Source organism: Corvus cornix, chromosome Z (genome assembly GCF_000738735.6).
Source record: "Corvus cornix cornix isolate S_Up_H32 chromosome Z, ASM73873v5, whole genome shotgun sequence".
In the NCBI taxonomy this organism is placed as follows: Eukaryota; Metazoa; Chordata; class Aves; order Passeriformes; family Corvidae; genus Corvus; species Corvus cornix.
In genome coordinates this window covers 11,270,680-11,291,030 of record NC_046357.1, presented here as the reverse complement: position 1 = coordinate 11,291,030, position 20,351 = coordinate 11,270,680, and positions in this window count along the sequence as shown.

Below are 20,351 nucleotides of genomic sequence, written 5' to 3'. Positions count from 1 at the left end.
AATTTTCTTAGAAAATAGAAAATATCTCAAGACTTGAAGGAATGGACTATTTTTTTTTTTTTAAGTGACTAAGAACATCTCCCCTGATGTCCAACATTGTTGTGCTAAATGCTAAAATTCAGAACTGTTACATTAAACATATGCCTTGCCTTCTGAATGCAGGAGGAATCCAGGCAGAAAGCCCCACAGGAATTCAGTTATTTCATCTATACTGCACTGCATGAGGACATGCTTTGCACTTTATGAAGAGTAAAAGTGTTTCTATTTCTCTACAGCAAAATCAGAATCAAATGCACAATGGCTGTTATGACTTTAAGACTGACCATTTAAAGATTATAGTAGAGAGGGAGTGCTGGGTTTCCCAGGATAATGACTTTTTTCTTATACTTTTTTGTGTCTGATTTTACTACTGCTGGCATAAGCTCAGCCACTACCTAAGGATTTTTTTGTGTAAGTTAACTGCTTTTTGTACAGAACAATATAAGCCTCAGCACTTCCCAAACACAAGCCATTTTTCCAGCAGGTCTAAAATTATCTTGAAGTTGCAGCTGGAACCCTTCACATCAGTGAATTTTTCTATAGCTTTCCAGAGGTTAACTTTACCCAAACCACAGCCTGTCATTAGGATCACCAGGATTCCAGTCTGGGTGGAAACTGAGGTAGCAGCACAAGAAACCCCACCGAAGTGCAGAGACCTTCAGAAGACATCAGCTTTCATGAATGCCTTGAAAGTGGTATCAATAACAGTTTGTGAAAAATCTGCTTGCAGCAAAGCAATCTGGTAGCTAATCTTGCGATGGCTTGCTCAGGAATGCATGGTTTATTATTAAAGTAATCTTTTAAGATTTTATTGGAATGTGCTTTCATAGAGATGTTTCTGCCTTTGTGTGTTTTACTATGTGTGTGTCATCTTGTCCATAATTAAACTTTTCACTGACAGACCTGGGGCTTTTTTTCCTTAAACCTCCCACTTTGAATGCTGGAATTTCATTTGAACTTTAAATACTTCCTTGGAATTTGCCATAAGGTAAACTGTTTGCTCTCGTACACTTTCCTGCACTGCTACAGAGGTTGCAGACACACAGTAAATGACTGAATGTAAGAGAACTTGCAAACGTGTGTCGTGCTGTTAAAAAAAGGCTGACAGGAAGTAGTTGTTCAGATGCTCATGTTATCCCTAGAGTATTGTCACTTTGGAATATGTGGGGAAAAAATTAATGGAAAACGGCCCCAGAGAGTACATTTTCAGTGAAGCTTCACTGCTGACAACGGGAAAAGGTGAAGTATGACAAAGGAAACATGAAGGAAGAATTTGTACTTCAGCCTTTGGACTTCTCAGCCAAGTTTCTCATGTGACTTGGACTTGCTGACCACTTCTTTTTATAAATTCAGTTAAAGTCCACAGAATATCCAAAGCAAAAAGCATCCTTGCTGTTTTAAAATCTGAATTTACAAACTATAGTTCATTTTTGTACAGCTCTAGGCATATCTCCAGGAAATGCACTTTGATAACGTCAATACCCAAATGCTGGTTCATCAAAAGACTTCAAACATGTCTTGCAAATACTTTATCCTAGAATCAAGGATAGACTTGAATAATTATTTAATCGAGAGCTTGCTTTTTGAGGCCCAAATTTGGGTGTTTCACACTTAGACTGCCACAGGGATTTAAATTGTTAAATAAATTTAATATGTTCAGCCATTCAGAAGTGACTGAGTTGGAGAAGTGTAAGAGCTACTGAGACTCGAATGAGGTAAAACAGTACTCTCAGTCTGTGCCCTAACCAGTGAGGTAAACCTTATTATTTTAGATTGCTTTCAGTGGTATTTGCTAAGAGGTGAAGCTAACAGCTCACTCAGCTGATGACTACTAATGTGTGGCTGAAGGTGGATGATTTCCAATACTACTCTACTGTCTGCCTTGCTTCAAGCAGGAGTACTTGAGGAGGAGATGGGGAATTTCAGGACTAGAAGCACATGCCTTGCCATTGTAGTGCTGCAGCTCTCCAGCTCTTCCAAAACGAGAGACACATTGAGTTGTTCAGCAGTTTTTCCTATTCCCTGTCATCTGCAGCCATGTTTTTGCTCAGGACCATGAATTTGTCTGCACAAAAATACACTGGTAGGCAATATTATCTCATTGAAAGAGTGCACTACCCCGACCCAGGTTGGATAAATAAACACAGTATTTTGTTTGGCAGCCATCAAGACTAAGAAAGGCCAATACCTAAGCCATGTTCTCTGACTGTGGGGGTACTCTGTAAATAGTGGGAGGTGACTTCTTTCTCTCTTGAAAAAACGTGGCCAGAATCTGTGGCGTGGTTGACAGTACATGTGCACATACGTTCCTGCATTCAGGAAGGGATCTTGGCCACAGTGTGCTTCTTCCCTGAAGAGGTGTTATGTCCAGAAGAGAGGGAGAATTTCAGACCATTCCTCTTGGCAGTGTTTCCCGTTGGCTGGCTGTAGCTCCTTCTGTTTATGTGTGTTACATATTCTGGCTCTGTTTTTTGAGTCCACAGCTGGTGCTTGACTTTTGGGCTTCATAATATTTAACATCCAAACATGTGAGCCTCTTCTGGGGTCTGGCTCATTATTCCTAACCTGTTAAATGGAGTTTGACAGTTGACTTTCTTAGCTGTGTTTGCAAATTCTGGTTAAAATGCCTTAATTTTTAATCATCTAGGTAGTTTTGCAAGTTAGTCTTACAAATTTAATCTTACTTCTTTTGGTTAAACAAAACCTGTCTTTGGTGTTCTGCACAATTCCCTGTCTATATGTGTCAGTGTGAAAGCTTGTCCTCAACCCTCGTGAGTTGTAAAGTAAAGTTGCATAAAAAAGGCATTACACACAATTTAGATCTAAGCAAATCTAGAAAAATACATTAAAATCCACAGGATCTTATTTGATGTAACATAATCGGATGTAGACATCCCTGACAAAATGGGTTCTGTTGCATTTTCAAAGATTGTCTCTTTAGTTATAAAGTACCTAGATTGAGCAGAAGGGAATCTGAGATAAAATAAATTTATCTGAAATTCCAGAAACTAAGCCTCATCTTTGAATTTGTCCAAGTAAACAAGTAAGTAACTAAGGAGCCCAAACAAGTACAAACTAGTGCCTGAAAGGTGTTAGCTTTATCTACGTGAGACTGTGACAATATTTCTGTGTTTAGCTCATAAATAGTCAAGGCCAGGAAACAACACTGCTGGGATCAGTCATCCAAAAGAAGAAACACACATGGTTCTTTCTTCTGTTGTTTATACAGAAGCTACTTTGGTTACAGCCTTTCTGTGTTCATGTTCTTTCAGAAATCTTCTTCAAATGGTGTTTGTTGCATAGGTTAAGTCACCCTGATTCAGTCAGTTCATCCTAGAGTACCAAACTGCTCTGAAAGGCCAGTCCTGGTATTATTTCTGTAAGAATGCTCAAAAGGTGGCATAAATACTTTCAAAAACATTTTTGGGTGAAAATATGCAATGCAGACATGTGGACAGTTATGACTTAAATTGTTTTTTTATCTGCTTCTTTCTCGTAGTTCATGCACCTTGTTCCTCTAAGTTAGAAACATGTAACATAGTGAAATATATTTTGGGGATTTTTTTGTGAACCTCCAATTCCATCTGAACATAGGACATAACATTTCTATTATGTATTCACAAAACCCTTTGTAAGTAAATTGCTTTTACTGATTGAGGTTAAACAGAGTGGGGTTCAGAAGTGTAGTTCGTGCTACAGAATAACTTCACATTCAAAATAAAATTAGAGCTCAAGATCTCCCATAAAAGTACTGAAAACCTGATGAGCAAAGGCTTTCACTTGTTTTATAACAGTGCCCAAGCTAAATTTTGTTCTTCTATACTTTTAATTCCATTTAACATCCTCAAGGTAACAGAGGTGATAACTTCTATAAAATTAGCAGTATATTTACGGTATTTAGATGTTGGTCGTGTGGTATGTTATCTATATAGAAGAATCAATCCTCTTTTTGCTCTTTATTCATAAAGTTTTTCTTTTCACTTTGTTTCTCAGCATTCCCTAGAACTATCCCTGCACTTTTCACATAAGGCACTTTTCACATACTACCTTTGCTTGTTGCCTGGTTCTTGTTTCTCTAAATCTCTGGAATTCCATCTTCAGCTAGGCTTGTCCAGTTGTCCTTGATCCTAATTTTCTAGAATAGCTTCTTCTTATTAGCCTTACTGTCTAATTGTCAGCTCCTATTTTAGGAACTTCATTTTCTACCTTGTAAGTAGCACATCATGAGGAATACAGCGAAACTGCTGCCTCTTCCTTTTTTGTTCTTTTTTAGTTTGTCAGTCTCTGGCATCAGCCCACCAAATGTGAGCTTTTTACCAGTGTTTGTGAACTGACACATCTCCAGTTCAATGACAGGGGCACATTTGGGGACCATCTAAACTGACCCATCTCTTTCATTTCATTTATCCTAAATTTGCAAAGTGTGGCTAATAATATTTTCTTCAGGTTGACTAATCTGTACTGCCATCTTAAATTTTTTGTATTTCACCCACAGTTAATATTTCTGGTTTTAGTGAACAGAAAGGGACACAGAGGATCATTATACAAACTCCTATTACATCTTCCTAACCTGTACAAGAAAATAGAGGCTCAGCTTTTGGTGCTTTGTCTCTGAGAGAAAAACAATGATTTTAGCTGCAGAAAGTCTGAACTGGTCTCTTATGACTTAATCTTTGGGGTAGTGAGCTTTAACAGACTATGATCCCTGTTTAATCAGAAATGTTTTTGTCTTAGGCATCTGAGGTCTTGGAGTTTTGAAGCTCAGTTTGTGGCCCTGACCACATAAGTTTGTCTTTGCTTTACTCAGACTAGCAGGAAAGTTAGGGAAAAGGCATTTAGTAAGTTCAAACTAAATAAAGTTTTATAAGGTACTTGTAAGATCAGCATTAGGATATGACTCTTACTTCTTGGACTTTGCTCATTTCTGTAAACTTCCTGTTTGCAAAATTTTTATTCTAAAAAACTTTCTCTTGCTGCTTTTCAGAGTTTGATATTTTACAAGTTAAATTAGATTTTGTGCTTCCTTTTGTCATAACTGATATAAAAAAGTTGAGAAACATTTGCAATGTCATAAAATGATTATGATTTGACAGATCTGAGAACATTCAAATCTTATTGCCTCTCCCCATCTGTAGCATTCCAAGCAGTCTGGAAGATAAGAACACACTGTCATTATTAGAAGACAAATGGTTTGCAAAATGAATTCAGGATTTTCCTAATAAATGCAGATTACTAGGTTACTGCTCTATGAAAGAAATTTGGATTTTGATAGTGTAAAATATTAGAGAGACATAGAACAAATTCAAATTTACATAAATCCAATTATAAAAATGTATGGACTTAAACACAATTTGCTTCTTCTTGGGAAGATGATTGGTGCATATACTCTAGCTCATGCAGAGGAATTAATGTTATAGGGCATAAACCACCATATCAGTGATCTCTCTACAGTGCATGGCACTAATTACTCAAAATACATCTTTGTTTTCTATAAATTGGCCTAGAGGTAAATAGAAAAATCACGGTACACTTAGTATTTTGTACTAATAGCCACAGAATTACACACACACAAAAAAATTGCTGACAAGAAGCCTCACTTTCCTTAACTCCTTTCCCATACTTACTTCAATCAGAGCAGACAGAGGTTATATTTTTTAAGAGAGGGCATCTCTCCAAGTTCTGTCGCATCCCATCACTTGGCAGTATATAAAAATGATTTGCTAATACCAGAGACCCTCTTTTTCTTTAGGTCGCATTTGTTTAAAATATAAATTACTGAAATGTCCCAGGAACAGTACCTATGCTGTGAGTGTTTGGTAAAAATGTGGCTTCCTTTTCTTTTAGTTTTCCTGTAGGAATGTTCCTTTAAGAGTTACTATAGCAATGCAAACTGCTATTGAGACTGTAAACATTAATGATGACTTGGAAGTTGACACCCTACAAAAACATTTCAGTCATTCTAAGCAAGACTTCCAACAGCACTGCCATAATATGCAGCTCCTACTGAGAACAGCAGGATTCTGAGTTTTTGAAGAAAATAGTCTATATACTAGACAGCAAAACTGCAATGAAGGGAAAATAATACACTCTAATTTTGCAACAAACCAAAATTCCCTTTTCAGCATATTCTGATGACATATTTGTTATATTTTGGGAGGTCTGTCAAGCCATGTTTAAAGCAACATTTGCCTGCCAAGTCTAAGCTGGCTCTATATCTCTCTGGAATGAAACTTTTGTTGCTGTTGTTGTGGCCTTTCTTTTGCAAATGAAACAAAAATATGCGTTAGCTTACATGTGACCATGAATATAACCTATCATGTAGGAAGCACAGTAACAAACCAACCCAACTGGATGCTCACAGGATATTTTGAGAGGGCAGAATCCAAATTTGGGTTTCGCTCCAATACTGAGAGCTTTAAAATAGGAAAAGGAAAATCACAGGTTTGTGTCTTGAATACATTTTTCTGATTGTTTCTCACAAATGCAGTTGGTAAAGAAGGCTGAGGAATGTTGTTTTCAGTTGCTGCTTATAGGGAAGGACACTTCAGTATAACCTGTTTGGTATTTAGTGTTCACTAACACTCAGCTCCTGTGGGAAGCAACAGAGCAGCAGTTAAAACCGAGTAAGAAGGCAAATAGTTTTAGCGACTCATGGCTATCTAGTTTCTCTTCCTAATTAAATATATTATTTGGGCGTATTTTACAGCACAATTGGAATTTTTTTTTGACTAACAATTGTCAGATCAAAAAGGCACTACCAAAGAGAAATAAAAAAATATATTCTTCTCCCAGGGGCATTGCTTTTGTCAATGCCAAAGGTGGTGGTGGTGAGCTGGAGCTTTCCTTCCCTCTTCCTGTGCCACACTGGAGTCTGTGTGGCTTTTCGTCTTTTGCACCATAGGTTGTAGGCTTGTTACAGGGTGTTGGGAAGTATTTTGTGGTTTGTGAGGACCCTTCTGGACTAAAGAACTCTTTTGCATTGTTGTCTGTGACTGGAGGAGCTGATCCTCTCCAGCACGGATTCTGGAAACTGCTTTCATTCACAACAGAGTTGATCTCAAGGGTGAAATGTGTTCCCCTGCTGAGGTTGCTATATGTGGGCCCTTGTAAATATAGCAGCCATTAATTTTTCTGGTGTTGCACTGCCCTTTCACAAGACTTAATGGAGGGCTGTGCCACTTCAGCCTTAAAGACTGCCCCAAATCTAGAAGATACCAACTGTTCAGTCTTGGTTATGGGCTAAAAAATGTGCATATTCAGATTTTAAATAAATATATTTTTTAATCCCTTTTCAAAGGGGACAAGCCCATAATGTTTAAAAATTCAGATTCCACATGTAAATAAGTATAAAATTATGTAAATAAGAACTTCATTTCTGCTGATTTGCATTGAGTCATCTGAGCCAAGTACCAGTACCCAAAGTCCCTGTTCTCACTGTCTTACAAAGCCAACTGACTTGTGAATCAGAGCACAGGAAGTGATGCAGGGGACAAAGAGCTTGCTGCACGAGTGTCTGACACAGAACACGTTGTTTAAGTGACAGGACAAACGTTTGTAAGCATGTCCATCTTATACGAGGATGGAATTTCTCCATAGTTTGGAGGAACTTGATAATCATAACTTGAAAACTCATAGCAAGGTAACTTAGAGTCTACTGATAAGGCTCCCATAAAGAATGTTTCTTAAGTATGTGGGCTGACAATGAGTGATCGTGCACGTTAATATTCCAAGTGATTGTTAGAAGGGCCAGTGTAGGAATGGCTCTGTTACTTTGCTGATACCAACTTCATTTTAAATGGATCTTAACAGCCCCCATCTTGAACCTGTTAATCCTGTGCTGGATCTTCCCCCAGTGCTCTTGCACCCTTTATTGTGCACTGCTCCAAAAAAGGCAGCAGCTGTGTGCCATAATGCCCTGTCTTAATCTATCCCATGTTTTTACCTCCTCTTTCCAACCTTCTCTATGCCCTGAAGTTTCATGATACATTCAGACAATCTGGATACAGGACAGCACTACCTCTTAGAAGTTATCCAGCTACTTGCTACTTAAATCCTGAGAGGCTATACTGTCCACCGTTTTGAGCTCAGAAAACATTTCCCATGTCAGTTTCCATGCTGCTCATGTGTCACAGGCTATCTGTATTATCATTAACAAAGAACACCAGCAGAAAAAGAGGTTTTAAAACAATTTTTTTTTACATTTCCATGTTTTGGGGATTTTTTTTTCTGTTGTTTGAGAGCTCTTTTCCTGTTGTCTGGGAAAATGAATGTAGCCTTTATAGATAAATAGCGATTTTTTTTCACCGTAGGAAGATTCATTCAAGGTCAGCTTTGATTCAGCACAGCTGCGTAACCTTGGATTGAGCTGCTGTGAAAACAGCTGATAGATGTCTGTTCTAGGGCAGCTCTCAGCCTGGGAACTGTGTTCAGGATCAGACACCTGCTCTTGGTGCTCACTGGAGATACGCTGCAGATGTGCTGGCCCAGCACAGACTCAGGCTGCAAAAGGTCCTTGAAAGCTGCCTGTCATTGCTGCTGTCAGCTCTGTGGTTTGTATGGCAAACACTGTGACTGGTCTTGGTCTAATTCCTAACAGATACACCCCAAATTTCTATCAGAATTAACTCTAGTCAGATTAGTTCCAGAAAAGGTGGCACCGCAGGAGGACCATGATGACAGAATCACTCTTCCTGGTGAGGTGTGATGTACACCTACAGTTTGTGCTAAAGGATTTCAGTGTATCTGCTCTGTAAATAATGCACACTTTACTGTTTGATTGACACATACAAAAGCATGAATAGGCAAAATAACACGCAAACACATTTCAAAGAGTATTGAAGGACTTCAGTTTATTTGTTGCCTTCTTGCATGAGGTGACAAAAGCACATCCAAGCTCAGTGCAGAAAAAATGTCCTGGAACCCAATCATCAGCCTCTGAAAACAGGAGTATGTATCTGAAATGGAGACCTTGGAACAGAAGTTGACAGGATTCCTACTCCATATATGCAGCAAAAAGTCCAGAAGTGTAATAAAGGGTAAGAGAGGGAAGATTTCAAATTCACACTGTGGAACTGACTCAGGAGCACCCCATCTCCTCCACGTCTGTCTGCTTCTTGTTTGGGTGTCAGGTTAGAAGGGCAAGGTCTTTCATTACACGGTGATTTTGCAGCCACTCTGGCCCATGACAGAAGTAAAGGGAAAAAAGGAATGAGGAGTAGCGCATGCTTCCATTTACTACCTCTACTTTTTTCGTTCCAGTCTACAGTTTTGGGAGAAATATTTGTACTTCTCCACTGCTGTTCAGCTCTTTAGAAGTCTTAACTTTTAAACTTTATCTTTTTATTACATTCTTTAATAATTAATTCCACCAAGGGTACAGGGCAAATTTTGGGTTTCACAGCTTGTCTGTTTGGGGAAGGTGAAGTTCAGTGAGACTCTGTGTTGATTTTCTGCTAAGTCAGTACATAGTCATGATGAGTGATATACTTGAATTCTTTTCAAAAGCAACACCAAGAAAATATTGCAATAACACAAAGTATTGTGAAATCATAAAACTGGCTATAATTGGGGTGAGGGGAGGCTGTGGGTAGGGGCAAAGAGAATTTTTTCCATTATTTCACTTATTGCACATCATTTCCATGTTCTCAAGCCATCTGATTTTGTTGAGGGACCAGAATTTTCTCTGTAGGACTCCACTGTATGTTTCTCTGGTTTCTGGGGTCCCCACTCAGGCCTTCTCAGCACACCTTCTTCCTTGGCCTATCCCTTTTTCTGGGCTTCATGACTGGTGTGTGCGTGGCAGAATCTCTCTGTTGGGGAGCTGGAGGACCTCCAGAATCTACCAGATAAGGTAATGGAGATGGGTTTCCTCCTGTTAGACTTTTGCTGCCGCCTTGCTACAGTGCAGGAGCTACATTCAGGGTCCTCCTTGAATGTTTCCCTGCACCAGTGAGGAGAGACCTCAGATTTTGGTCCTTGATACTTAAGGTCCCACTCTTAAATTTGCAGTTTTATGAATGCAACTAGCCCTGGAAAGTGCAGAGTGACTCATGCAGCGCTTCCAGGGCTGAGACTAAAGTTGGCTCATGGAGAAGTGAAAACTGAGCAAGATAATGATGACACGAGGATATGTGTTTATTAACAGCTAATGTTGACATTACAGCTGTGGCAATATGGGGAACTGAGTGTTTTGAATTTTTGAATCATCTAATCCATTAATACTTTTCTTTCAAGGAGAATTGACTGGGACTGTATTGATGGTAGACTGACTATTTTCAGTGTGTTGCAAATCCCATTTCTGTTGCTTTTCTGTTTGTGTAAAAGTGCATTCTAAACAGGCAAAAAAGGCCCAAAGAAAGTAACTATATGCTTATAAACTCATACTACTGAAAGTGATTTGATTAAGTATGCATGAGTTCATGTGCATGAAGAGAACTATAGTGCCCCTACAGAGATAGCAAAGACAAGTTGGTATAGGTACACAAAGAAGATATATTTGATAGTAGTATTTTAATGAGAAACAGTGTTCTCATTTGGAAATTTCTACTTGCATAATAGGAAAGCAATTTTTATAATGTATTTAATTAGTGACTGAAATTCAAAAGTTAATGAGGTGAAATTTTGTAACAAACCAAGATACATTCTAATTCGTGTGTTTCATTTAATTGCATCAGTAGCTGCAGCTATGACTTCTAATTTGATATTTTATACTAATTTGTTAATTGTGTTATTCATCCTGGGCAGTCTGTCAGGGTGATCCTTCATTTGTATGACAATGAAGATCTAATCTGCATTCAGGTAATGATACAAGTATAGGAGTAATTGGCAGGATTTTCAAGGAAATAGTGCTATAATCTGATGTAATTGGAAAATAATGCAGAAGTTGCATAAATAGACCCCATAAAAATGAATTGCTTTGTGCTGTGACACCAGAGGAAGAAAACCCTACTGATCAAAAGTGAATGAGGTTTGGACAGATGTGATTATTCATTTATACGTTCTGCACTTATCTGCCAATACTGATGGTTCTTCATGCTTAAGCGCAAGTTATACTTAGAGAGTCCCATGTCTACAGCTTCTGTTTTCCAGTTAGGGTTTAACTCTTTAAGTGTCTGCCTACAAAATCTTTGCAATTAAAGACCAAAGGCAAACTGGCACATTCTCGGTAAAGGAAGGGTTAAAGCCATTTGTAGCCTGGGAAGAACGGGGAACCTATTGCAGTCTGTGGAAGGTCTGACTCAGCTGGAGGGTGTGCCTAACTGAGCTGTGCTTCCTAAAGTAAGGGTGGACCCATTTATCCATCATGACCACAGTGAAGCAGTATTAGCATGATTCCTGCTTACCTGTGGCTAGTTCTGGGTTTGCATGTCTGTGGAAGATGCTGGAACCTTCTTCAGAGCTGGTTGGGATTTGCAACACTATGACAGAAAGGCTGCAAATATTCAGGGTTTTTTTTGGCACATTGGGGATCTTTTGGAAATTTTTCTCTCAGTGTAGGATGATAAATCCAACTGCTTAGACTAGATGTTACCACAAATCCACCTGCTTTTGCAGTAGGCTTCTGTCTTGAGTAGAAGAGCTGTAGTGATATTGTATTTCATGGTCTACAGTTTGCAAAGCTAGGCCTGGATGTCCCAGATATCTGGATGGTTTGCAGTTTTAAGTGTCCCAGCCCATGCAGCAACCCTCTGTGAGCAATGGCAGGTAGAAAAATGTCTCCAGTAACAGCAGCATGGTGGGTACCTGCAGCTGCACTCCATCCTACACACTTCTCTTGATGTCAGGGCTATGATGAAAAAGACAGTACTGAGTATTTTTAAGACTGTCATTATTTTTACTGGATAAAGAGGCAGGTATCATATGGTGCAGGTGGCATTTTCTTTGAGGCATCTCTGTGGTACTGTCAAAGCCTTGTCTGCAGGTGCCATGCAGCCAGGATGGTGATAGTGCCAGCCATCATCTGAGTAGGTTTCAAAAGTGGGTGAGAGATGGACTTTGTGAGGTAAGTGTAGAAATAAATCCCCATGAATACAACTGGGTGAATCAGATAACACTTGGAATGACTCCAAAGCTTTCAGTTGTTTCTATAGCTAGATAAAAATGTGTCCTCTGGGGTGTAGTGTATAAATGGAGCAGATAATTCTGTGCTTGGCAAGAATCTGGGTTAATTAGACTACTACATGCAATTACTTAGCTTACAAAAAGAAAATATAGTAAGACAAAATTTTGTAACTCGGTACTTCCTGATGCTAAAAAGCTGTTTGCCTGGGGAGGTGTTGGCAAGCACAGCTGCAGGACTGGTAGGGAGTCCAGTTTGCTGCCTGCAGGCAAGAAGAGTCAAATTCAGCCCTTCTACATTTGGGTGTAGCTCTCCCTCAACCAGAAGACCCACCACATGAACAAAGCAGAAATTTTGTCCTCAGTCAGAATGTTATTCTGTGAGGCTGTAATGATGTAATTTTGGGGATATTGTCTTTCTATAAAGTGTCAAATTAATCTGCCTGTGCATATGAGAAACTGCTGATTGAGAGTTAATGTGGCTCATGAGTATCAGAGCCATATTCTGTTTCCCGGAAATTGTTGGTGAGATTGTTTATTTTCGAGCATTAAGTTCTTAATTGTAAATAAAGTTAATTTACACTGAAACCACAGAACAGAGCTATTTGCTTGCTAGAAAACTGTAGGTGTATTCAGTGAGGCTTTTGAAGCAAATACAGATACTTATAGACCAATTCTAAGTATGCACACTGGGTCAAGGAAATTGAATATAAACATTCTGGAGTCAGAGGGCAAAAGTGATGAACTTCCACAAGGAGCTGAGGAGCATTTGCATGGACAAACACCATTCCCAGACATGTAGGCTACTCAATACTTAAAAGTATGCATCGCTTGTCAAAAAGTATGAGAATTCCTTAACAGTCCAGCATTCTTTGGTGTAGAAAAGAGATGCTTGGGGAGAGCATAGGAGTGGTCTATAAAATGAGAGAAGTCATGGCTCAGAAGAGAGAAAGTAGCTCTTTACAACACAGAGCACTTGACCAAAGGATGGTATGGTAGGTAGGAGCTCAGCTGGGCTCAAAGGATGACTGAAAATTCAGAATGGAAGGATACAGCAAGTGTAACCAAATATGTGGAAACTACATCCAGCTTAGGAAGATGCTGAGGTGATGTGGAGAGTCATATAGGGTGATACTGTACACTTGTCTTTCTTTTATGCACTTGCTCAGCCATCTACTTAATGCTACTCTTGGAGACAGGCTAGCAAGACTTTTGGGCTCATTCAAAACTGTGATTCTTCTTGTGATGATGGTGAGGTAAATGGTTTATGGAGTGGCCAATATAGTGGTAAAAAGAATCCTGGGAGCCTGATAAATCCTTGACTTTCTCCTTCCCTTTCTCCTTGCCTTCCCTTGCCTTTCCTACTTTCCTTTCCTCTTTTCCGTCTTTTTTTTTGAGGAGACAGTTGAAGAATGCATCTTTGCATGATTTATGAAGATGATATGAAACTTCAGAGTGTTTGTTTTGTTGTGAAAGGTATTTGATTTTTGCATATGAAAAACACAGTGGTGTCTCCAGAAGTGTCTCAATCTAGCAGACTGCAGAACTAGTGCGGCTTCAGTGTTTCCTAAGTCAAACAAGTGAAAGAGGAAGGAATTTTGTTGAGAGTGTTCAAAAATCCTTTTCAAAAAAGACAGAATTGGCAAAGCATTTAGGAGAACCAACTGAAGACTCAACTTCTGATTACAAGTTTTTTTAAAAAAAGGCAAGAACTATGGAAAGCAAACTAAGAAATAGAGACATTTTTCAACCATCACCGTGAATGGTGAAATAGTACAAACTTGCAAGCCAGATTTCTCAAATTTATCTCAAGTTATCCCAATTTGCCATTTTATATCCTATCAGCTGACAGCATATGAAAGGTTTGTACTAGATTAGAGGCAGTCATCTGTTGATTTTGGGTGTACTTGTGCACTTGTGCATCCGGTATTAATTTTCTGTGGTTCAAAGAGAAAGAATACAAGACAGACAGGGGTTAATCAACAAAAATATTCAAAGCCATGTCTCTGTGCAAAAGCAATAGTCAGATTTGAAGGTGAACAGAATGAAGTCCTGGGGGCTCAGCTCCAGAAGGAAGCCCTTGCACTGCTGCAGGTGATGCAGGTAAAAGGAGGATATGCAAAACACAGCAAATGACCAAAAAAGCCTTAGGGATTGCAGCAGAAAGATCAGCTTGTTTTAGGACTGTGACAGGGAAATGGAGGTGCATCTCCAACCATCTGTGCACATGGCAAGGAAGCTTTCAGCACATGGGCAGATATGAACAACAAAGAAAAGACACCGGCTGCAAAGAGCTCTTCATTTATCCTACTGAAGAGGAAGAGAGTAGCAAAGGAAAGCATAGAAAGACATGAAATAGTTAAAGGGAAAAGCAAATACATTTTGGAAAGCAGAAACACACTGGAAGCCATGTAAGCCTTGGCTTACATTTTGCTTCTCCTTTTGTCAGTTTCCCATAATAATCCTCTTACTCCTCTACTTTTATTGTTTACATGGCTTTTCTGTCTCATGCACTATGTCTCTTTGGGTTGTGCAAGCACTTACATTGTGAACTACTCATTTCCCTGCTTGTATATTAGAAAAGAGCAATTTTTTGTTTTTATAGTAGTATTTGTAGTAAAGGAAGTAAAAATATTTCATGGGGAAACACTAAGCTGTGTAGCAAAAGTAACCTCTTTGTCTATGGGAGACAGAAGCTGGATTGTATGTGCTTCTCATTTACAGATGCCTGTGCTGGTATTTTTTTAATTGGGATATTGCAATAAAATGTAACAGGAAAATGAGAGTACCGTAGGATAACCTGAACTGAAAAGATTGCTTCTTTCAGGGCATGACAGGAGCAGTTATCAAACAAGATTTCAAAGACTGTGTGGGACACAATGATAAATTCTTTTTGTGAAAAATTTATTTAAATGAGTCTCTACTGTTGGTGTCATCCTAATCACTGCATCAGTGAAATCTATGCAAACCCAACAAAGAGCACAGTACTTTTGGGAATACCCCAGTTCATTCCCTTCTTTTGCTGAAGTTATCTTTGCATCAGATATACCTATATATTGCTCTCTTCCTCCTTACTTGAATCATCTGTAGTGGTTCTGTCATACAGAAGTATTTGGCAAAGTGAATTGAATTTAGGCAGAATGCAAATGACCTTTTGTTGTAGTCTTAGTCCTCTCTGTATCTGACACTCTTGTCCAAACAGTGACGTTTTACTGCTGAAAAATTGTCTTTTCTATAGTAAGTGAAAATAAATACTATCATGCTGCCACTTGTTGAGTCCTCTAGAGAGGACTGTAGAAGCTCTCCCTAAAAAGGGCAAGGAATGGGTCCAAAGTGAGAAATGTGTCATTGCTTTAACACAGATGGTTTTTGCACATGTGCAGAAATGGAGGGGGTGGGAATGAAAGGGAAAGAAATTGCTGAACACATCCAAGAATAGCTTGTCCAATATCAGAGGAAGATGATAACGTGAGACAGATTTCTCACATTTCCTTATTTGCTGTTGTGCAAAAATAGCTGGATGTTGATAATTGTACTGACCTCACAAAGAAATTCCTTCCAAAAATTTCCATTCACTCTTCATTCCACAAAATAGATATTGTTTGGGTCCCTCATCTCTGAGCAGTGTTAAAAATGCCATAGGCTTTTATTTAACTAATGCTGTTGCTTTCCAAGGAGGTAAGGTCCATATGGGTAATTAGGCCATGGAATAGTTGTGTGAAAGGTAACAACATTGTACTGAAAGTCAGACTTAGCTCCACAATGTAAATATTACAAGGTAATTGAGTTTAGCTGAGGACAAAATTTCTTTAATACACCCATGGGACAAATTAATTGCTGAGTCATAGTGTAACATAATGCACATTTAAAATCAAAGCAAATTACAAGCTGGAATGAAAATCTCTGTGAATACTAAACACCGGATTTGACTCAGACTGTGGTATTTTATGTCAAGGAGTCTACCCAGGCTTAGTTCTACCTTTGTAAAGTAGGAATGACCTGATGCAAATACAGATTGAGCCTTTAATGAACTGTCCAATACTTAGGACTTCCAACAGTACTTCTCTTTTGTTTTGTAAAGACTTGTATATATTTTCCATACATTCCTTTATATCTTCATTATTTTATTTTTGGTTTGGAACATGAAGTGACTGTGTTTATTGTCTGTATTTGGAATAAAAGAGAAACAAACCAAAAATGGTTTGGGGATGACAGTGGAGGGGTTTATATGCAACACTAGCATGCATAAAAATTTGGCATAAGTACTTTTTCTGCCTTCAGTGATTTGGGATTGAAAGGAAATAGATTTAATAGGCAGCTGTAAACAATTACTAGACTTTTTAATGGAGCTCTACAATGTTGTGAATCTGCTCTACTTCTTCAAAAGCACTGATTTTTATTATTTGGAAGTAATCCCTTCCCTCTTCTTATAAGTAAATCCTGTGTACCGAATTTGCTCAGAGACCAGAGACCACAGTTTCTTTCTGCAAGGCTGGACTTTTTAGATGACACCATTACAAGCAGACTTTGTCGTAGACGCAAGGAAAGAAGGGAAGCAAGAAACTGATCTCCAATATGTTTTCATTTCTTCTCTCCAAACACATTTCCTAATTTTCTAGGTTTGCTTCAGTGTTCAGAATTTCAAAGCAGTGGAAACTGGCTGCTGGTTTGGGAACGAGGGAGAGTTGTGTACTTTCAACAGGAAAAATTCTATTCGTACAAACGACATGGTCCTTTCCACCTGAAAGGAACTGATTGAGAAACACTGTCTTTAAGAGGTCTTCTGATCACTGGGCTGGGGAATCCATGGTTAGAACTGAGTTCACAGAATGATTTCCTGAAAATGTTTAACCCCTTGCAAAAGTTTGTAAACTCCAGGACTTGGGAAATGGATCCGTGGACAGCAAATCAAAACAAAGTAGAAAGGTCAGCATAAACTGTCAAGAGATAAAGAGTGTTTTTGGGGGAACACGAACAGCAGTAGTCTGATTCCTCACAGAGCCATTAATGACTTCGTGAAAGAGAAGAGAGGAACTCACTGCATTCCAGACAAGTCTGTAAATATTACACTAGTCTATTTATTACTCAGTGGCCTAAAGTCACATTATATAGACTACTGAAGGTCAGCAACTATAAAGACTCCTAGTCACTTGTTAACTGTTTGCTTTTCTTTCATTGCTACAGTAAAAAAGTAACTCAGACTACTGATTAAACCATGTTATGCACAAGGGTCTGATAGACCAGAAACAACCACACCACCAGGGACAGCAGATTGCAAAATGCAGACAGAGGAAGGACTGGGAAATAGAAAACATTAGGCAGCCTCTCTCTCCTCCTAAATCTCCCTCTACAGTTGAGCTAGGAAACTTACCAACTTCTGTGTGTTGATCCCTTGTAGAATTTTTCTTTCCTAACTTTCCCATAGACATTTTCCAAAACCTCTAGGCTTTATTTCACTGCAGAAACAAAACCCTTCAGTTCTTGGACAGTAAGGATTCAGTCTTTCAGATAGTGTGGATTCACCATTAAATGGTGATATACACTGAAGGGCTTTGTATCCTTTTATGAAAATTAATATAATGATAAGCAAAAATACTTGAGGACGATAAGACAAGAAGGGCTGTGTTTCAGGGCTTCATCACATGCTCTTTTTTGTTATGAGACAGATCACAGACACAATATATGTGATTATTTTCATGTAACATCAACTTTCTACTTCTGCCTTAAGTCAGTCTCTTTATTTTCAGATGGTGGTAAATAATGGCCATCCACCAGAGGTTTTTGAGATACCAGAAAAGCTCTTCTGCTGTTAAGATTAAAAAAGATACAAGTATCTCTCCAGCAGTTTGTGCCATCCTGTTGTTAGTTAATTGTCTGTTTGCATTGTAAATGACCAGCTTGTGTGTGGCAACTATAGACCCAAGTTCCTATTTCTCTGAAAACCTATGCCCCTGCTTTAAGTTCCAGTATCCAACTACATTTAAAGTGTGCTCATAGAAGAGAATATAAATTAGAGAAGCTAAAAAAACACACTTAAGATAATTGTTTATTTATAGACACCATTGTCCCATGTTGGTTGTGACACAACAGTTTCCATTAGTCAGAATATATGGCATAAATCTGTCTGGGTATGTTTGTGGTCTCTGATACACAATCTCTTTCAGATATCTCTGGAATGGATCAGGCATGTCCCTATTGCAGCAATGCAAAACTGTGTCTTAATAGCACAATCTGCCCTTGAGAACTTGGTGTTACACTGTTACTCCCTCAGCTAGTCTGTATTTGGATAAATCTTTTTATTATTTATAATAGAAGTGCTTATGAATACAAGGCTGACTTATAAGGATTTAAGGATTTGGAAATACTAAGTTTTATTCTACAGGGCCAACTTGGATAAAATGAAATTATAAAGAGGTATATAGCATGTATAATATAACAAATAACAATGTATAGAAAATGAAAGCATCTTCAGTTTTAGAAATGAAATTTTCATCTTTGTCTCAATATTTGTTTTCCATAAATGTCTCAGCTCTCTTTTGACAAAACTGGAACTGTCTGAAAGTTGAAGTTTCTGTATGTAGCCTATTCCTCTGTCTAGAGAGGATTCCAACTTAGAAAGTAAAAGACAAATTGAAAGTAATGTCCTGTTTCACTTGACAGCTACAGTAGGTTGACAAAACTCAGTTTTGGGTTGCAATTCATGTTTTGCAAAAGATCCATTGTCTGAATTAGGGACAGTGCAGAGGTTCCTGAGAGACAGCTATCTTCAACCAGTGACAGAATAGTGTTCTCAGTGTGACACTTAGATGAGGTGAATTGGTCTAAAAGCCCTCTGCTTCTAGACTCCTTCAGGGTCCTCATGAATTTGTCTCCTCAGTGTTCTTTTTTGTTAACTTGCTTTTTCCCCTGAAAGTGACCTTAGTACATCTAATAAAGTTAAAACATGTGAAGTGATTTTTCAGTAAATGACTTGGAGCTAAAATCTTCAAGAACTGAATGCCACTTTTGTTTAGGGCATAGTTAACTTGTGCTGGATTGCAACAAAGATCCTCCCTTCACATGGAATTGCCTTGGGATTCCCATCCCACAAATTAGGTGCCTACAGTCTTTCTTCAGAAAAGATACACAGCTCTTCTGTTTTCTGTTTGTTTAGTTGGTTGTGTTGCTTTATTTCTTATAAAAATGCCTCCAGGAGAGGAGATAACATCAGCCATTCTCCCTGGAATTAAGAAGGGCTTTCAGCCTGGTTCTAGACTTGCAGGTACTAGATCCTCTGCTTTTCAGGCATCAGTCACCTCTCCTAGCAGCAATACATTTTCAGTAGAGGACAAGGGACTATTCAGGAGAGAAAAGGGGAGAGATAAGGTTTAATGTCTTCTAATGAAGTTCTTCCACTCACTGTGGAAATATGAAATTCCTGGGAGAAGTGGAGGCACTTGGGAATCTCTGGGTTTGCAGAAAGGTTTTCTGTCTGCTGTGGAAAATATGGATTTAATATTTTTATTTCCCAGGTCCAGAGGAGGAATCTCGTGATAAGCTCCTGCCAGGTCACTCTACCTTGGGTTTCTGGCTGAAAGGGAATCTGTCCCATCTCTTTCTGACCATGTTTTATGCACACTCTGATTTTCTACTGTGTTCAGAGGATGACTAGGTTAATGTCTGTGCATGAAAGGAATCTATGCTCATGGGGAAGGTAGAGTGCTGAATTACTCAGACTGGTTGAGATAAGTGTTTTTAGACATGCTGAAAAGCAGAACTCTAATTGTTTTGAGTGCATCAGTGTGAGAAACTAGATTAACTACAGATTTTAGATGGTTCTTCTTTTGGCAGCAACTAAGCGGGGACTTTGAGGAAACCAGTTTTGGCACTGGTGGTCCTCTCTGCAGAGAAGATAGTGCAAAGCAGACTTCCTGCACATTAGCTAGTGGCTCCACTCTGGCTTCTCAGACAGATACAGCTGGCACATTGTAAGCTGACTCAAACTTTTTATACAGGGCTGCCACACTCTCTCTGGGAGTTTCTAAATTGGTTGTTGTTTATGGGCACAGTAGAATGTGCACAGTGAGTCCCATATTTTGTGAAGACCCTTGCAAAGCCACAGGAGGAAAGGGGAAGGGGAAGTGGCACTTCTTAGTTTTGTTGGCAAGTGTGACTGTTTCCTGTCAAACTTCTCCTATTGCTTCCCTTGGGAGACCAGGCTCATGCCAGTTGTGTGGGAGGTACAAAGGAGGTCTGGCACCTCCTGGAAGGCAGGT